Source organism: Podarcis pityusensis (genome assembly GCF_964106645.2).
Source record: "Podarcis pityusensis genome assembly, chromosome: 11".
In the NCBI taxonomy this organism is placed as follows: Eukaryota; Metazoa; Chordata; class Lepidosauria; order Squamata; family Lacertidae; genus Podarcis; species Podarcis pityusensis.
This window is the reverse complement of record NC_138036.1, coordinates 19,212,989-19,232,529: the sequence shown is the minus strand read 5'-3', so window position 1 is coordinate 19,232,529 and position 19,541 is coordinate 19,212,989. Positions and strand designations below refer to the sequence as shown.

The 19,541-nt window shown below is 44.1% G+C and overlaps 1 protein-coding gene and 1 long non-coding RNA gene across 3 annotated transcripts in view; one reads left to right on the top strand and one right to left on the bottom strand.

Moving 5' to 3' along the window:
• Nucleotides 1-4,484, bottom strand: part of GHR (growth hormone receptor) — a 112,706-nt gene extending 108,222 nt beyond the window's left edge. The window contains exon 1 of one of the 2 annotated variants that reach the window (XM_080972583.1): nucleotides 4,163-4,484. The gene's annotated coding sequence lies outside the window, so the exon portion shown is untranslated. Of the gene's footprint in view, nucleotides 1-4,158 lie in introns of both variants that reach the window. The other variant, XM_080972584.1, reaches the window with a different exon arrangement.
• Nucleotides 1,795-17,834, top strand: LOC308458555. The gene is made up of 3 exons (XR_013977552.1): nucleotides 1,795-2,216; nucleotides 16,773-16,849; nucleotides 17,821-17,834. It is a non-coding gene; the product is annotated as an uncharacterized lncRNA (long non-coding RNA).
• The last annotated feature ends 1,707 nt before the right edge of the window (nucleotides 17,835-19,541 follow it).

The following is a 19,541-nucleotide window of genomic DNA, read 5'->3' as shown; positions in this document are numbered from 1 at the left end:
TATGCTTTTTCTTTTTTGGTTTTTTGTAGTGTTGTGTTCAATTTGTTGGAAAACTAATAAATATTATTTTTTAAAAAAGAAAAAAAAGAAGGCCTTCTGTCAACAAGCCTTTTAACCCAAGATTTTCCCCAGTCATCGGAATTGTTTTACAGAAATTTTTATTGTTTCAGTGCTTGTTTGCCTCCTGTGGGATATAAATTTAGTAAATAAATAAATATTCGCTTTTTAAAAGGAGCATATCAAAGAAACCTCCACTTCACCACTTATTAAAAGCCAGCCTGTTTCAGCGGGCCTTTGGCCAAAGTCTGTGCCCACGCCATAATTTTAAAGTGCATTCAAAGCACATTACTTCCCTCAAAGAATTCTGAGCAGTGCATTTTAACACTCGCGGAGTCAGAATTCCCAGCAACCTTTAGTAAACTACAGTGCCCAGAATTCTTTGAGAGGGAAATGTGTTTCAAATGTGCTTAAAAGGCAGTGTCTACACAGCCACACAGGGTGCTGTTCTGTTACCCCTGATGTGCAGTTAATTTTTTCTTGCTCTGCTTTTGTTTTCCTGCTCGGTCATTTACTTTTTATACACAGTGTACATCTTTCCTCCTTGATTGATTAATGAATAGGTAACATCTACCGTATTTTTCGCTCTATAAGACGCACCAGACCATAAGATGCACCTAGTTTTCTTGAGGAGGACAACAAGAAAAAAAATATTCTGAATCCCAGAAGCCAGAACAGGAAGAGGGATCGCTACACAGCGATCCCTCTCACTGTTCTGGCTTCTGGGATAGCCGTGCGAAGCCTCTTCAGGGCAGGGGGAGCCTTCATCCTGCTGCCCTGAAGAGGCTTCGCGTGGCTATCCCAGAAGCTAGAACAGCGAGAAGGAGTGCTGCGCAGTGATCCCTCTCGCTGTTCTGGCTTCTGGGATAGCTGTGCAGCCTGCATTCGCTCCATAAGACGCACACACATTTCCCCTTACTTTTTAGGAGGGAAAAAGTGTGTCTTATAGAGCGAAAAATACAGTAACTGCTTGTATCCATATATTTTTCTACTGGGTTTTTTTATATTCTATGGTACGTTTGTAACATGCAAGTCCTTTCTGGTGGGAGGGAAGCCGTCTAGAAATATATTTATAATTGTAAACAAAGCAAGGCATTTGGTAGATTAATACAGGCGCTTCTCCAATGTGCTGTCCTACGTGCATGTGCAACAGGTATCTCAAATGTATACACCTCCGCTTACATTTTCAAATCAGATAGAAGCTGGTTTGCAGAAAAACTCATCAAACAGCAGTATTTCTCAAGGAACAACAGGATACATATGGATTGGCATTCCATTTTAGGGGGTGAAAGTTAATGTTTGCAAAATTCTTCAGTGAGGGGGTCTTAAAAATGTTTTTGGGTGTGAGGAATTCAAATCTGCTTCTATTTTTGTGACTGGACAACGTTTAGCTTGCTAAGTCTACACCTGATGAAGAAGCACGGAAGATGCTTACGGAAAAACCAACACATTTTAATTTTACCGTCTGAAAATGTCATAATGCTAAATACTATAATGCTAAATAGTAAGCAGATAAATAAATAATATAGATACAGAACTGCAAGTACTTCAACAATCATTTTTAATGATTTCTATGAAACTGTACACAGATTTTACCTACCAAGTAAAACTTTTTTTTTTTAATTTAACCAAAACATCTTTTGAATTCCCAACTAATGTCACAACTTTTGAGCCCACCCACCCCCTCATTTTGGGAGGCTGAGAGCTGGAAAATTCAACACGCCCTAATCTAACATGTGCTCTGCTTTGAACACCAGCAGTGGGAGTGCACTGGAGCCAGAGTAAACAGGAATGTGTGTACACAGATCAGAGTGTTGGTGCACTCACAGAAAATCTTTTCGAATCCAGGTTCAGAAATCTGTGTAACTTAACCTTCCATTCCTTATCTCACCATAGCTCTGCGCGAAGGTTCCCTTCGTGATTATTCACTACACAATTACACACTGCACAAGGGGAAGAGCCTGTTGCCCCCGTCCCCCATCCTTTTGTTATTCGCACAGCCCCCTGTGCTGGGGACGGAATGTCTGCAGAGGGCAGGTGCTGAAAAGGCTGACTTAAGAGGCTTGATCTTCCATTTTATATAAACCATCTTGAGTAGAGGGGGGAAATCCACCTTCTCAGTGATCTAAAAAGACTTCATGGGCACGATTCTACCAAAGGTAGGCACTTCAAAAACCCCACTGTTGTTGATGGACCACAAACCTATTTGTATTTGTGTGGAAGTAGTTACCACCGCATTCAGTCGAACTGCGTTCAATATGCATAATTGTGTCCTTAATTATATGCTTATTTCTCTCCATCCCATCGAAATCTACTATACAACAGCACAATCGCATTCCCATTTCTTCAGAAACAAATCCCACTTGTGCTCAATGGCATTAACTCCTAGGTAAGTGTGAACAGGCTTGCAGCCTCAGCGGTGCTGAACTTTAGCCGGATTGTGACCTCCCAGCTTTATTTGTGCGAAAGCAGACAAGAGTAATTATTGTAATTGTGGGTAAAGTGCAACTGCATATCAATTACCTATCAATGCAATCTGTAAGCCCGTCAATGAAATTTAATTTGAGTTTACCTGGGGAATCTTTAATAGCGCCAAGTAAATGAATACCCTTAACGACACAATGCCTGGATAGAAAGACTGTAATTAAGCAGGCAGCTATACTATTCTAGCTAACATCAGTATTCAACATTTTATTGGTGCTGACAGGCGACATTAAAGCTGTGAGTCTATGCACTTTTACTTAGCCTCACTGAACACGGAGCAGATAGCTCAGCCGCTTAGAGCATGAGACTCTTCATCTCAAGGTTGTGGGTTTGAGTCCCATGTTGCGCAAAACAGTCCTGTATTGCAGGGGCTTAGACTAGATGGCCTTCTGTGTTCCTCCCAACTCTATGATATCCAAGGAAACATGGATTGGGTTGAGCTGCAAGGATATTTGCTCCTTGGGTGCTATTCTGCAATGGTGCTGTTCTGCTAGGCTGGGCATTCTGTGTTCTTATGGAGAGCTGGGACAAGAGTGTGTTGAATTTGGGGGAGATGAGAGCGGACAAGAATTCATATAAAGTTGGTGGAGGGACGCCAGTTTCATATCAGGTGCAATAAATCCCACCCCATCCAGAACAACAGGTGAGGTGAGCTAGTTTGTCAAAAACTGGTCTAAAAGTGAAAAAGCCCTCGTTAGCCATGCAACTAAGCATCCCCATCGAAATCTACCTTTGTTGCAATAGCTCTTCTGGATTACAACAGCAAGCAACACCCCGAACCCTAAACAAGCAAGCAGACAAAAGTAGAAGTCAAGGAGAAAAACCAAACAAACAAACAACCACCACGAAGAGATTTGTGTCACTTTAAGGACTACTACCGCATTTTTGACGGTATAAACTTCCGTGGACTAATCAAAGAGTCCTGAGACAAGCTGTAGTCTACAAAAGATTCCGCCGTCAGAAATATGTTACGTCTTAAGAGGTGCCACGAGACCTTTGTTGTTCCTGTTGCAACAGACGGGGGGGGGGGTGTTCCACCAGAAAGAAACCTCTATTTCCACCTAACAATCGGCATCGACCTCGCTTCAAGCTGTCAAAGCTGGGAGGAAAAGGGCGCCTCTTTCTTTCAGAAGGAGGGGGCGCTTGCTACAATTCTCAACTACTGAGAACAACCGCCCCCTCAAAAAACAACAACCCGTGCCTCTCCCTATAGTAGCTGGCCTTGCACTTGCACACACACTCCCAACTTCCCATTGCCCGAGGAAGCGAATCCCGCCCGCCAGTTCCTTCGCTCTCCCCAACTTCCTCGAAGTTTGCAATCAACAGGCGTTCGTTTGCACGTTCACCTGGGACAAGGCGAAGTCGCTGCGCACTCAAGAAACTTTGCCTTCCAGCGAGCGAGCGCGGTTGGAAACGCAGGGATCGTCGGAGGCGGAGAGCGCAGAGGAAAAGAGTCTCTCCAACCTCCAAGCCTCGGCCAGGCTTCCACGACGGAGATCAGATTACCACTCGCCCCTCGTGGGGGCTGAGGGAAGACGGGGAAAGTCGACCTCCTACGGGTGAAGACGCGAAGGAAACCCTGGAATAAGAATGCGCCCCTCGTGCGCCCTCCTTTACCTGCCTTGCCAACGAGGCGCAGAAGTCCAGCGCGCTCTCTTGTCTTCGTGGACGCTGCGCTCTCGCCAGGGCAGACAAACAGCTACGCCCCTGGCTGCGCGTACCCCGACCCAGGCTGCCGGGATCTCACTTGTCGCCCCCAAGGCACCCTCCTCTTCTTCCGCCGCCGCCGCCGCCTCTCCTTCTTCCCATGGCCGTAGCCGCCGCTGCTGTTGGAGAGTTGGAAAGCGTCGCTCTCCTGGAGAGAGTTGCGCCTGGAGGGAGAGGCGGGCTTTATGTCCGCCGAGGGGAGCGGCTTCTTTTAAGAACGGATCTGCTCGGCACTTTATGCTCCGGGCGGAGGGGCGAAGGGGGGGGGGGCGGGCTGGCTGGCTGCGAGGCGGGGAGGAGGCGAGCGCTGCGTTCTGGCAAGCTCGGGTTGCTGCCCAGCCCGGGAGGAGGTGCATCTCTTTTTTGCCTGGATCCCCCCCCCCCGTCCAAAATAATTTCTCTGCCCTCCCCACCCTTTTCTTTTTTCGGGGCTCCACCTAGAGAGAGAACTTCGCGACTGCAGGGCTAGTATTTTCCCATTCCGAACCGAGGAAGGGTCTCCACGGTGGACATTCAAGTTTGTTTCACAGTTTTGTTTTTGAAGAGGGGTGGGAAAGGGAGGAATATATACTCGACGCCGTAGAATTGCAGAGTTGGAAGGGATGCCGAGAGTCAACTAGTCCAACCCCCTGCAATGCAGGAATCTTCGGCCCCTTGTGGGGCAGAATGAAAGCAGGACCTGCCCATCTCCGTTTCTTTACATTTCATTTGGGCCACCGATATAGCACTATTTATTTATTGCGTTGTATCCCGCAAGGAGCTCGAGGTGGTATACATAGTTTCCCCCCTCCGCACTGAATCCCCACAGCAACCCTGTGACGTAGGCACATACATACAAGCTGCCTCGACCAGAGTCAGGCTGCTGGCCCATCTAGCACAGACTTGTCCACACTGACTGGCAGCGGCTGCCCAGGATTTCAGGCAGGGACTCTCTCCCAGCCCTACCTGAGGGTTCTGGGCATCAAACCTGATGCCTTCTGCATGCACAGAAAATGCTCTGCCACTGAGCTATGTCCCTTTCCGTATGTTTCTCCCCACTTATGAACAAGTGACCTTTGCATGGGAAGCAAGCATGAGAAACCACTGCAATGCAGAAACTGTGCAGGTTAGGCTAAGAGGTAGCGACCAGCCCAGTCACCCAGAGTCACCGAGTGAGCTTCATGGCCAAGTGAGGATTTGAACCCGGGTCCCCCAGGTCATGGGACGCAGGTGGCACTGTGGGTTAAACCACAGAGCCTAGGACTTGCCAATCAGAAGGTCGGCGGTTCGAATCCCCGCGACGGGGTGAGCTCCCATTGCTCGGTCCCTGCTCCTGCCAACCTAGCAGTTTGAAAGCACGTCAAAGTGCAAGTAGATAAATAGGTACCGCTCCAGCGGGAAGGTAAACGGCATTTCCGTGCTCTGCTCTGCTTTGCCAGAAGCGGCTTAGTCATGCTGGCCACATGCTCGGCCAATAAAGCGAGATGAGCGCCACAACCCCAGAGTCAGCCACGACTGGACCTAATGGTCAGGGGTCCCTTTACCTTTACCCCCAGGTCCTGCACTATAACCATTACACCATTGCTCTGATTGCTAGGTATAAAGATCAGGGAGGGGGAAACCTGTGGCCCTCCAGGACATTTTTGTACTTATGCCATTCTTGGCTTTTGTTAATTTTGGAAAACACAGGTGTCTAGTCTGATTTCAATATTGCTGGAACCAGTTATTCCTCAGAAGCACCTTTACCTGTGGCCAGCTTCACTGCTACCACATCCTCAGTGCCAAGAGTTGTAAGAAATGCAGTCCTTTCATTGTATTCATTTTGCACCAACAGAAGCAAAAAGAGGGGAGATCTCTGCACCATTGAGCGGCTTGCAATCTAGACCGAGGCAAGGGGGAAATAACAGAGGAAGGAGAGGCAGGAATAAACAGAGAAGCAGTGTGGGGTTAGCTGGCACAGTCTATCATTAGCTCTGGCTCCACCTACTGTTGGCCTCCCTGCTTTCCAGCCCAAAGAACACAAGGCACCACCACAAGTAGCCGTAAACAAGGTTATTAAATTATACAAATGGACATAGGGCTATGTACCAGGGAGAGTGCTCTTGCACTCAGATTCTGCTTTGGGACTAAGTCAAGATAGCAAACTGGCTCTCTGAAAGCAGGTCCTTATGCAACCATCCAGGCACAACAGCTGGCTTGGGGAAACCCAGATGTTTGCTCTTCCACTCCTCTCACAATGCATTTAATAATGCAGCTAAATAAAATATGTTGCATCCCAGAGCGAGCAACCTGCGGCCTGTAAAAGTTGTTGGGACTCTTAGCAGCCTCAGCCAGCATAGTCAATGGTTAGGGATGATGGAAGCTGTAGTCCCAACAACATCTGCCGGGCCGCAAATTCTCCATCCCTTGTGTAACTGTACTGCAAATGAGCAACCCTTTTAAAAACAGTGTTAGGCAAAAAAGTAATCTGCTGTGTGGTTTCCAAAGGGTTAATTGACCCAATAAAGCTTTGCAGTAAAATTCTCTTATCCATTGCAAGGTGAAGATAGAAAAACAGAAACATTCCTTCGTCTCAGTTCTGCCGCACATTGATTAGGGACCGAAATGCCCTTGGAATTATCTTGCTTTGGCACTCTCTAGATTCACGTATAAGATGCACATCCTGACCACATTTTGACTAGTAGTACGTGCCGGAGGATGTACATTACGCATGTAAAACGGTGTTTTGTTTTTAAAGGAAGGAAGAAAAACATGATTATTGTGGGAATGTACAGAAACTGTTAAGAGGTATGAGGTGTCTGAAAAAAGTGTCCTTCAAAACTGGAACACTGTAGATTAAAAAGAAAGAAAGAAAAGACACAGACAAAGCAAGTACTTTAAAAAAGCGTATTCCTGAGAGCCACCACATTATTTTGCAATGGTCAGGGACAGAGAAGCGAAAACAATGCTACAAGGACATAATTTTCTTTCAGTGTCATTAATACAGAAGGTATACCAGCCCCAGCTTTGCTTGTTGCAATCCTGCATGGATTAAAATAATCATTTCGAGGGGCATGCTTTAGAATATTCTCTCTCTCTCTAATATATAGTTTTATTGATTTTCCTTCACAAAAGAGAGAAAAGGATACAAAACTGAAATCCCAATTCGCCCCCTACTTTTCACTCCAGGACAGATCCATCTAGTTAAGTTTGCTAAAGTCTAGTCTGTGATTTCAGTAGTTGCCATTCTTCAGGATTATCAGTAAACTATTTTATAAAAGGATGCCAAATTTCAACAAAATCGTCTACATCATTTCTTTTATTCAATGCATGTAATCTTTCTGTTAATTTTTCTGATAATAGGCCATACATTGTATGTCGGATGAGATATACACCAGTGTACAGTTGTACCTCGGGTTCCATACGCTTCAGGTTCCATACGCTTCAGGTTACAGACTCTGCTAACCCAGAAATAGTACCTCGGGTTAAGAACTTTGCTTCAGGATGAGAACAGAAATCGTGCAGCGGCAGCAGGAGGCCCTATTAGCTAAAGTGGTGCTTCAGGTTAAGAACAGCTTCAGGTTAAGAACAGACCTCTGGAATGAATTAAGTACTTAACCCGAGGTACCACTGTATTTCCTTTTCCTTTTTTTAAACTTTTATATTTTAGTAATTGCTTTCCTTTTAGCATTAGTACTCCTACTAGAGGCACAGAATTGGAAAGAATTGGAACATCCATGCTTTATTAATCACTAAGGGTAGGGGAAGAGATCCAATTCAGTTTGCATTTGAAACTGAATCTGTCAAACTTGCACTTTCTGAAACAATATGAGAACCAAACCAAACCCATCCTTCAAAATTCACACTTGCAGTGTCGTTCTCCAACCAACAATGTTTACAAAAATGCATATATTCTAGAAAATGTGCCTAAAATGAATGTAGGATACTAAAATGAGTTATCATAAGAAAAATTGGTTACAAAAATGTGTACATTAATCAAAACTGCATCTGAAAATGTGTTTATCGGGAGAAATTCACACTAAAATGCTGAAGAATATTGATGAGGATTTTTTTAATGCAAATGGATGCAGAAATGTGGAGAGCTGAATCTAACACTGGAAGAATGAGAAGTATTGGGAAATTTTTAATTTTTGATGTTTTATTATGCTTTTATATGTGCTGGAAACCACCCAGAGTAGCTGGGGAAACCCAGCCAGATGGGCAGGGTATAAATAATACATTTTTAAAATCATTACTGTGAAACAGAGAGAAAATAAATTGACCAGCCACCCAATCCTACACTGGTTAACTCAGCAGCAAGTCCCACTAAAGCTCTCTTCCAGCATTCAAAATATTGCATGAGGGCTGAATATAGGTAGGGGACGCAGTGTGACATTCTCACCCCGTACGCCTGATAGTCTCTATGGGTGCTGCCCTGTGGCATTTATTCAGACATCTCCAGGAAGATTCTAACCATGTTGCCCCTTCAGTCAGTAAACCTTATTGCACTGGGTTCCAAATTCTAACATTGCTCAACTGAAATCCCCTTCAGTGCACTGCCCAGTGTGCAAAGGTCAGGAAAGTAGCCAGAGCGCACAGGAGCAATGGGATGAGCTTCACTTTAAGCCTTTTCTTCTGAACACACAAAGAGGGCTTCAGTTTAGTGAGATTCACTCCTAAATAACTTTGCATAGGATAGCAGCCATAGTTCTGTGTCTGCGAAGTTCAAATTTATCCCAGTGGCCATTGCTCTGGGAAACTTATAGATACTTTGGGCTAAGTGGGCTTGGGACTAGTTGTTCCTCCCAGAAGAGAGTCCATCTGTGGCCATTCCACCTACTCATTTATCTATGTTGTATAAAGCCTCTGTCGCTGATTGGCTGAGTTGTTGTGACATCATGGAATATACAAATATCCTGAGCGCTCAGACAACCAATTCATGAGAATATTTGTATTCCAATTTCTTTGAGGGAAGAGGAGTGGTCAGTATGTCTTGGATTAAAGTCAATCTGTTTAAAACACTTTTATTCAATGAAGAATGTGCACCTGATTGATCAGGCAGCAGTGGTTTTCTGTTAGAAAAAAATATTAAGGCAAGTATGAAAAACTGCCAATGGAAAGCGCCATCTTAAAGGAGAAACTGTTTCCTGCCATCTAGGTAAAACAGATCCTACAATACATAGGGTATGCATCATCTTTTAAAAGACAGCATTGTTCTTCTTATACAAGAACCTCAGCAGATGTAGTTTTTTCCCATTATCACACTTCCATGTTAGCAAAAGCATATTTTGTGGGAGGGAGGCAATGCCCATAAAGGGAATCAGTTGTATGTTTTTATTACACATGAGTAATCTACATGCGTGGGACGCGGGTGGCGCTGTGGGTAAAACCTCAGCGCCTAGGACTTGCCGATCGCATGGTCGGCGGTTCGAATCCCCGCAGCGGGGTGCACTCCCGTCGTTCGGTCCCAGCGCCTGCCAACCTAGCCGTTCGAAAGCACCCCTGGGTGCAAGTAGATAAATAGGGACCGCTTACCAGCGGGAAGGTAAACGGCATTCCGTGTGCTGCGCTGGCTCGCCAGATGCAGCTTGTCACGCTGGCCACGTGACCCGGAAGTGTCTGCGGACAGCGCTGGCTCCCGGCCTATAGAGTGAGATGAGCGCACAACCCTAGAGTCTGGCAAGACTGGTCCGTACGGGCAGGGGTACCTTTACCTTTACCTTTTTAATCTACATGCAGTTCTTAAAAATATTGCTCAGAACTGGGTTCCTCCTCTGTAAATCTTGAAAGAGCCCTGTGATGTTTTTGTAAATGAAGGAAGAAGTTTCTGCTTCTCCAGCTGAGTGCTTATTAAGTTTCTCAGCTTGCTGTTTCTAACAACTTATACTTTAGTTTCTGGAGAAGCAATTTACGACTTCATACCATGTCTGAGGTTCTAAAGCAGCTGTGGGCTGTAATCCACTGGGAGCAGTCAAGTACAACATTCCTTGTATAGCTAGAATGGACATGCAAGGGAATGTTTGGTCCAGGCAGTCGAAACTTCCTGTTCCTCCTGGCCTGGAGCATGCTTCCTTGCATGTGACTAGCAGGTGGGTGTGACCTTTCCAGACCTGGTAAAAGGCCAAGTCACGCTGCTACCTTCCTCTTTTCAACCTTCTTGTTCGCCCTGTCTGCTCCCTCCATCACCTAGACTGTACTGCTGGCTGCCACAGCAGTTCCCCAAGTTATCTCCCATATGGGGTAAACCTGTTTGTACATGTTTGTAACTTTAAGCCTAAAGCCTGCCTTCAGGGATCACACTGTGCTCTGCCTGATCACAAGTAAAACTACTTTTTGTTACTTATGAATAAGACTGTGGTGTCTTTATTCATTTAGGAGGGATTCCAAAGGGGTCTTATCAGGAATATTAGAACATACCTCAATCTGGACAAGCCAGATTGAATTGCTTATTGTCTTAAGAAACTCACATGAGTTTGCAACCAGCTTTCTGCTGCGTAAGAAGGGAAATGCACTCTGCTAAGTGAAGAAACTTGCTAGCGCAAGTTAGGAAGGATATTAATAAACAATATAGCCTCTCCTGCCACCCTCAACATTCCCATAGCAGGCCCAATGCAATATTGTCTTTCTTGCAAGCTTGGTTTGGTGTTTGCCTCCTAGGTGGGTCATAAGGAAAGGGTTTAATGAGTGTGATGTGATTGGCCAGAGAGAAACTGATAGGAGGAGTTAGAGTGAGAGTGGAGCTGTGTGGAAGTCAGTTGAGAGTTGGTGAAGGAAGAGGGAGGATATAAGTCTGTGGGTTGGTTGTGCTGTGTGGTGAGAGAGTGAGAGGAATTGTTAGGTGGAGTCAGATAGATAGTTGGAATAATCAGTTTGAAGTTGTTAGGAATGCATAGGACAGTTAAGGAACTAAGATTAAGAAATTGCCAAGAAAGGTTAACTGAAACCATAAGCTTGTTCATGCCTATAAATAAACTTGATTATTTGTTAATGTTAACAACTGTCTGGACTCCGTGTGCACCCGTGAGACACGGGTTGGTGGCAGCGAAGAAAGCAATCACAGTGGTGGCACAGGGTCAATAGACCGTCAAACATCCGGGGACCCTGTGTGATCGCCACACTTGGGAATCGGGCAATACTACCGAGAATATGTAAAGCCAGCTAACTAGCTGGCAGGACGCTTAATCTAATAATGTATTGTTGCATGTCAGTGTCAATTTAATTATAAAGGTTCTGAAGTGGCTTACAGCAGAGATGGGGAACCCGTTCCGTTTCCATCTGGGAAACATTTGGGGGACAAATGCCAGTGGTGGTTGAGGCCAGAGACAAAAGTGGGCGTATCAAGAAATGTAAATATTGTCTTTGTAATATTAAGAGAGTTCAGGGTTCTACCCAGTAGAATGAGTTCTACCCAGACGAGCGCTTGTGTGGGATGTGCCCTGGGAGTGTGGCTAATGAGGGTTGTGGCCCGAGGAGAGTGTATCTGAACATATGCAGTGTGGCCTTTCCATTTTAAATGCTGACTGTGAAAGCAAGTGACAGTGGAACCGAAATGAATATAGAAGGTCTTCTCACATGATCACTGAGGACGTGGCAGCTGTAGCAAGAGCGCTCAAAAAGTCTGCATGAGTTGTCTCCCAGCCTGCGACTAGTTTGATTATGTGCAGGATGCGTGTGTTGGGGAGGGGGTGGGCAAAGGGACATTTGCAGCAGAATGTCAACAATTCACTGCACACCCTGCTCTCAGCGCTCCTTCTGCAAATGCCAGCCTCCCAGGCGGCATAGCAGTACCTGACAAACATAAGCGGAGGCAGGTGAAATCACAAGCAAATTGGGTGGTTGTGGAGGGAACACCATGAAAACATCCAAGTAGGAAGCTGTTATCTGAGTGAAAAGAATCGCTCTTTGTTACACAGGCTTCACCAATCTCCTCTCCTGTGTGCTGTGGCTCTCAGTCAATAAAGGTGGTTTTCTTCCTGCTGGGCAAGTCTTATCTTTCTAATTTATTACCGGAAGGCCCTATTTAATACCCTAGCAACAGTCAATGGCTGCTAGGAGTCTCCCCCCCCCCCTTGTCAGGGACCCAGCAGGAGACATCCAAGGCGAGATATTTCCCTCCCTCCCAAATAAAATTTTATTGTCATTTTAACAGTTGCAATAAAAAAGTATTAGTAGCAAAAAATATTTCCAGTAGGATAATCTCGTAAAGCATTCAGGCAATACTTATCTGATAATATTGTTAGACTCCATTGTAAAGTATTCTATCTTCTGCATACACCTTCCTGTGTGGAGGGTGGACGAAGGGTATTTTCCTTTTCATTTATCAAAGAGAAAGAAAGGGAATCCATTTCACCAAAATTATCCTTCTCTGAGGTACCTTTGGTTACCTCCTTATGGCAGGTGAGGTGTTCTGAAAGCGCTGTATCTCTCAAATATTATTTATCCAGATTTCAACTGGGACTTCAGTAGTATTTCCCCATTGCTGGGTAATTGCTGAGCAAGCCGCCATTAGCAGAAAACATCAGCAATGTCTACGCAACATGATGACCATGTACATACTCAATAAACAATCTCAACTAAAGATTTCATTTTGTACTTGTTATGGTTTGAAGGAATTCTATAAAGATTGTTTATTGCATATGTACATAGTCATCGTGTTGCCTAGACATTGCTGACATTCTCTTTGCAACACCAGGGTTTGTTTTGTTACTATTAGCAGAAAACAAACTAGGTCCTTAGATTTAAGATTAACATTTAAGTTTAGGTCTAGTGATAACAGTGCCAGGGCTCAATTGGGCATAATATTCCATAATATTGATGATCAGATGAAAGATCTTATCCCAGACTGAATAGACTATCTTACAGCCCTACCAAGCTTGAAAAAAGGAGTCCATCCCTCTACAGCCTTTCCAACATGAGGGGGAAATAGATGTGTTTATTTTTGCAAAGTGGTTTATAAATTCTTAAGCAAATAAATCCATGGTTCCCAACATGGGGCACAGGTTACGAACGGTTTCCAGTTACGAAGGGACCTCCAGAATGGATTCCATTCGTCACCAGAGGTACTACTGTAATAAGAATTACCCGTATATGTCACGCGGGGGTGGGGCATCAGGATTTTAGAGATGCTTAGGTGGGGCATGGCCAAAAAAGGTTGGGATCCACTGAAATAAATAAATTGTCATTGCAAATTTTAAACGGCATTTTTAAAAGATCTGGATTAGTAGCTGCTGTGTTGTACTCTATCTTTATTGATAGTTGATAATGTATTTGTATCGAGGAGCAGGGCACAAAATGAGCATTAAAAACAAACAAGGATTCTTTAGCTAAAACAGAGTAAGTGTGAGGACAATACTGTACTACTTTCAGAGCCTCAGTTAGGGGAATCAAAATGATACCCAAATGTGGTATCAGTAGGTGAGGTTGCCTGTGACTAGACTGTACCACTTAAGACTGTAGAGCATGGATGGGCAAACTAAGGCCCGGGGGCCGGATCCGGCCCAATTGCCTTCTCAATCTGGCCCGCGTACGGTCCGGGAATCAGCATGTTTTTACTTGAGTAGAATGTGTCCTTTTATTTAAAATGCATCTCTGGGTTATTTGTGGGGCATAGGAATTCGTTCATTTCCCCCCCCCACCCAAAAAAATATAGTCCAGCCCCCCACAAGGTCTGAGGGACAGTGGACCGGCCTGAAAAAGTTTGCTGATGCCTGCTATAGAGGGTTTGATGCTGCTCCTTACCCCAAAATGCTACACAGATACATTCCTAAGAGAATAGAGAACCTGTCAAAGAGAGGACTGGGCTAAAACTCTTCTCCCAGACATGACATTGTAATCAGTGTTGTGTAACCCACCCACACTGCTGTCTGCTTCTTTTCATATTGTTGCTGCTTGAAGCCCGACTTTCAGAGACAAAATTGCTAATCCATTTCAAGGTCACATACAACTAGTTATTCTTTAGAAGTTAAAGAACGCAAGTAAATATTGAAAAAGGACTTTTGGATCAAAATCGTGCCACCCTGCCACACTTGCCTTTGTGTCGAATAAGCAGCCTTAAATGGAGAGGTTGCCTCGGAGCAGAATGACCTGATTGCAAAACCAATTTTAAAGTTTGCGAAGTCAACAAATAGATATCAAACAAACTGCTGCTATTTTGCAGATGGGATTCAAGCAGATGCGGCAAATTTGGGGTGTGGAATTAAAGTAGATTTATTGCTCCTGCACATCAAGCACACTTTTTAAAAACCCTGTGCTTTTTGCAGCAAGGAAAGTGTTGGGGAAATGAACAGGAAAAGGATAACAGTTGCTGGATGTGACGTCATATAGCCGCCCAGCAAACACCAGAATGAATGGTGAATAAGCAGTGGCAAAGCCATAACTCCCCCTGCCCCACTTGCAAATATGTGCAAACATATCAGGATGAATGCGCAGCAGACAGGTCATCTGGAGGGGACGGTAATTGGGTTTCAGACATAGGCAACAAATATTCAGAGAAAGTTTGGTGAATATTCTCCCACCCAGACACAACAGCAAGAGAGATCTTAGGAAACATTTTAGGAGCAAATGTTTCAGCCATAATTTGAGCTTGTATAAGATCCTGAATTAGCCTGTGTGGAATTTGTTCGACGTTTTCCCCTTTTGTTTTAAAATCAATTTGCCCCATGTTGTGGGAAGCCGCTGTTTCATAAAAGTAGACCCTTAAGATTCATGGAATTAGTTTCCTGTTTCTTTGGATCCTGGCCCATGAACTACAAAAACTGCAAGCAATTATTGAGTAGCATCTGTTGTCATGGTGGCTGCATACCATGGTTGGCAAAAAAGGGGCTTTGATTCATCAGTGAGAGCTTTAGCTGAGTTTTCTATCTGACAGGTTTTCAGTGCTCTAGGAAAGCATGTATAAGTGTTTAGGCTAGAAGCCTCTGAGCCAAGATGGGTGAGCTAGAGTGCTTGGTTATAGAAGACAGCATAGCTAAATGCTGCATTCATACAGCGGTTTATTCTGTTTCCCTAACTGTTAATTTCTGTATTATATCTGAGTTTTCACATAAGGTGAAAGCCAGTCATGGAAACATAGCAGAATCTAGTGGGCATCTAGCACTCATTTCCATGAAATTGTTTCCAGGAATAATCCATTTGCAACCCCATTAATCCAGAAAATTGCAGGAATAAAGTGACAAAATTTGGTGTGTGTCAACGGCATGTTGAGTTTTTCAACTTTCAAATTCCCAAAGTGAGGGGTGCTCCAAAGTTGTAACATGACTTGGGAATTCAAAAGATGTTTTTGTTAAATTAATTTGATAAGTAAAATGTGTGTAAAATTGAATAGAAATCATTAAAAATTATTGCCAAGTACTTGCACTTTTTATTATTATTATTAAGCATTGCCTGACATTTTGAGAGGGTAAAATTAAAATTCTTTCATTTACTGAAAGCAGTTTATGTGCTTCTTCATCAACCATAAACTTCCAAGCTGAATGTTGTACAACCACAAAAATAATAACAGATTTGAATTCCTCACACCCAAAAACATATTTTTAAAACCCCTCACTGAAGAAATTTGCAAAAATTAAGTTTCACCCATTTAAAATGACAGCATACCATTTTTGGGGCAGCATACCATTTTTTCCTGTTGTTTTCATGGATGAATCATGGGGGAACAGAAACATGTATGCATGCAAACAGTGGGAGGTAATGATGTGTCCAATGATGTTCATTGTGTCACTAGTGTGAATGAAATTAAGCATGACCTGCTGGTAAATTGGACATAAAGCTACAGTTTCATGGTGCAACAGGTACTGTAGTGTGAAATAAATGTTCAAAAATGGGCAAAAGTACTAGCATCAAAAACAGGAAAATCAATGCTTAAGACGGTAGATAGTTGCTGGGGGAGAGTCTGATTTTCTTGTTGTTACTCAGGGAGCTATTTCTAATCTATATGCAGCTATCCTGGAGTCAATGAAGTTCAGGTCTCTGTTTGCTGTAAGTCTTCCCATAGGAAGGTTTCTGGAAATGATTTTTATATGTTTATTTTATTTCCCCACCCCCTGCCTCCAAGCTAAAGTATTGATTGTATTCTCAGACCACATATACTGCCAGGATGACATTATACTGCTGTTCTCTTGGAACAGCAGAGCCTAGAGGCCATTTTATGATGGATGAGGAAAAGCATTAAAAATGGATGGTGCAAATGCAAGGCAACACAAAACTGAATGAGACTGCAATCGCTTTAGGGGAGAAGATTTTAATTCCAAATCTAGGTACACCCCATAAAGTCAAAACCTCCTCCTACATTTCTGTTAGTATTTTTCTGTTAGCGACCAAGGGAAAAAAATATAAAGAAGGACCAAATGTGACAATCTAACAGGAAGAATAACTATCTTAGGCTGAGCCAGCACCTACTGCTTTTCCATACGTATGTTTCAAATGCAGAAGACAGAAGTTAGTGCACTTTGTTCCAACCCAACAGCTATCCCAGATTGACATTCCGCTTCTGATTATTCTGCACTTGAAACAGCTAATTAAAGAAGAAATCCTCATACTGTTTTGTCTTCTGTCCAAATCCCTAACAGGTGTTTCATCAAGAGGAGGAGTCTGCAGTTTTGCTCCAAAGTTCTTACTGGGGGAAATTCAGTAGCAACTCTAAAAGGTATCAGCAACTTTCATATTTTGCAATATGGCAGCTCAAGTCCTGCTTGCAGGTTTACTATAGGAAGTTGACCAATATGAGACCAGGAAGCTGCACTGGATGGGCCTTTGGCTCTTCTGATTTTATGAAGTTCTTAATAAGAGAATATCTTAATGACATAGTAGTCTGGTAGCAACTTACTGTGTCCTTGTGCTTTCACGGTAAATGCCTGATTAGGGGTACGATGTTCCTAACAATCCGGAACGCTGCCCAGAACAAACAGAGAGAAATGCACTGTGCTAAGGACTTGCACATAGTGGCAGATGGCCTAAGGGACTTGAGCTACCTGGTGGAAAATCAAGTGACCCCCATGCCCACCCCCAGCCTACAATATGGCCTTCTCTAGTAAAAATGTAATCTAAGATTTCTACTGTGAGCCCAATTCGTTCTTGGCTTTGAACCGAATTCTAATCAGGAGTCACCCTGAGCATGGTCTCCTCGACCATTCTCTACTATTTACCATCCATAGTTGTGCCAAGTGACCATGAGGGTGAATTATTATCTTGGAGATACCATAGAAAACCAGTTGTTTCAACGACAAATGAAAGCGCTAACTCAACAAAAGCATTCGGCAAGGGTTTAAGTTCTGCTAGGGCAAAACCCGAGATTGGAAGTCATCACCCCACCCCGGTGCTGGCCAATGAATTACTTCCAAAGTTTGGGCTTTAGCAAGCAGCAAACGTTTACTGCAGTCTTTGAGATCAGTTCAGAGGGTGCTCTTGAATATATCTTTCCTATCTCACCTGCTTTTTACCCATAGTCCTCATACGAATATGGGTGCCATCTTAGATTTCAGTATTCAGTGGAGATGGAAGAGGGAAGTCTATGTATTTGGCAGTGTAACAAGGTACATTGCAGGAGATACTTATTGGATAATCAAGGCTACATCTAAAGCAATGACAGTTGTTAGGAGGGTCCTGTTCCTTTCACAGAGCTACAGTTTGCCAGAGTATCTTATGAAGAGAGCCTCCTAACAACTCCTGCAGTTCCGTTCCCAGAATTCTTTTGGGAAAGCCATGGCTGTTTAAAGTGGCATCACAGTGGTTTAAAGGTATGGTTTTAAAGTGGCCTTAATCAAAACACCAACCTTAGCTCCTCATTCACGGGCTGTGAAGCCACCTCACTTCTCAACACAGGGGTGGGGCTTCAAATTTCACCCATTGCACCAGGGAAAGAAGTGAAGTCACAACACATGATACATTTAAAGCACTGTGATGCCACTTTAACAGTCATGGAGAACCCAGGGAACTGTAGTTAAGGGCACTGGCCCCATAGAGCTGCGACCAACAGCGCCCTTAGAAAACTGCAGTTCCTGGATTCTCCATGACTAGCAAAGTGGTATAATAGTGTTTTTAATGTATGGTGTGGACGAGATAGGTTCAGGGCTGGCTGAAGACATTTTGATACCTGAAGGGAAAGAACAAGATGGTTAGGCTGAAAGATGGAGACCTGCCCAAGCTCGCCAGTGAGCTGAGTGGGAATTTGAATTGATGCTCTCCTTGGTTCAGCACTCTAACCAATATACCAAATAACTGGGCTGTTAGCTTTATGGCCATAATCACATTCAGCACAACATTTGTAGCATTGGTTTTCTATACAACAGGGTCGGGGAATCTTTCACCTTCCAGCTGTTCTTGGATTTCAGTTGCCATCAGACCAAGCCAGTTAAGTCAGTCCTTGCAACTGCCTTGTTGGAGCAAGACCTGCTGGGGAGAGTTGCTGAGATCACTAGGCCTGCACTGTTTTGGTTTCTTCTAATAAAGAGCAAACTTCACGGTCACTGTGGTTTTTTTATTGCCGACCTAAGTCTGGCTCCAGCTCCTGACAGTATGCTGCAATGCCCATCATCCCAGATGATTAGCTGTGGCTGATTGGTCTTAAAGGTGCTACTGGAAGGATTTTTTTTATTTTGACTATGGCAGACCAACACGGCTACCTATCTGTAACTGGAACATCTGGAGGGTCATCCTTGTCGAAGGGCTCCTGGTCGACCACTGTGGGAAGCAGGATGCTAGACTCAATGGTTACCTTTACAGCACATTTGAGGCAAATTTCCCCCTCAAAGAATTCTGAGCACTGTAGTATTTTTAGGAATACTGGTTACCCTCACACTATATATATATATTTAAAAGAGATGCGGGTGGCGCTGTGGGTTAAACCACAGAGCCTAGGACTTGCCGATCAGAAGGTCAGCGGTTCGAATCCCCGCAACAGGGTGAGCTCCCATTGCTCAGTCCCTGCTCCTGCCTACCTAGCAGTTTGAAAGCGCGTCAAAGTGCAAGTAGATAAATAGGTACCACTCCGGCGGGAAGGTAAACGGCGTTTCCGTGTGCTGTGCTGGTTCGCCAGAAGCGGCTTAGTCATGCTGGCCACATGACCCGAAAGCTGTACGCCGGCTCCCTCGGCCAATAAAGCGAGATGAGCGCCGCAACCCCAGAGTCGGCCATGACTGGACCTAATGGTCAGGGGTCCCTTTACCTTTACCTTCATATATATATATATAAGGGTCTGGTGACTTCTGTTTCAGTGTATCTGAAGAAGTGTGCATGCACACGAAAGTTCATACCAATAACAAACTGAGTTGGTCTCTAAGGTGCTACTGGAAGGAATTGTAACTCTGTGAGGGGTAAACTCCAGTGCTCAGAATTCTTTG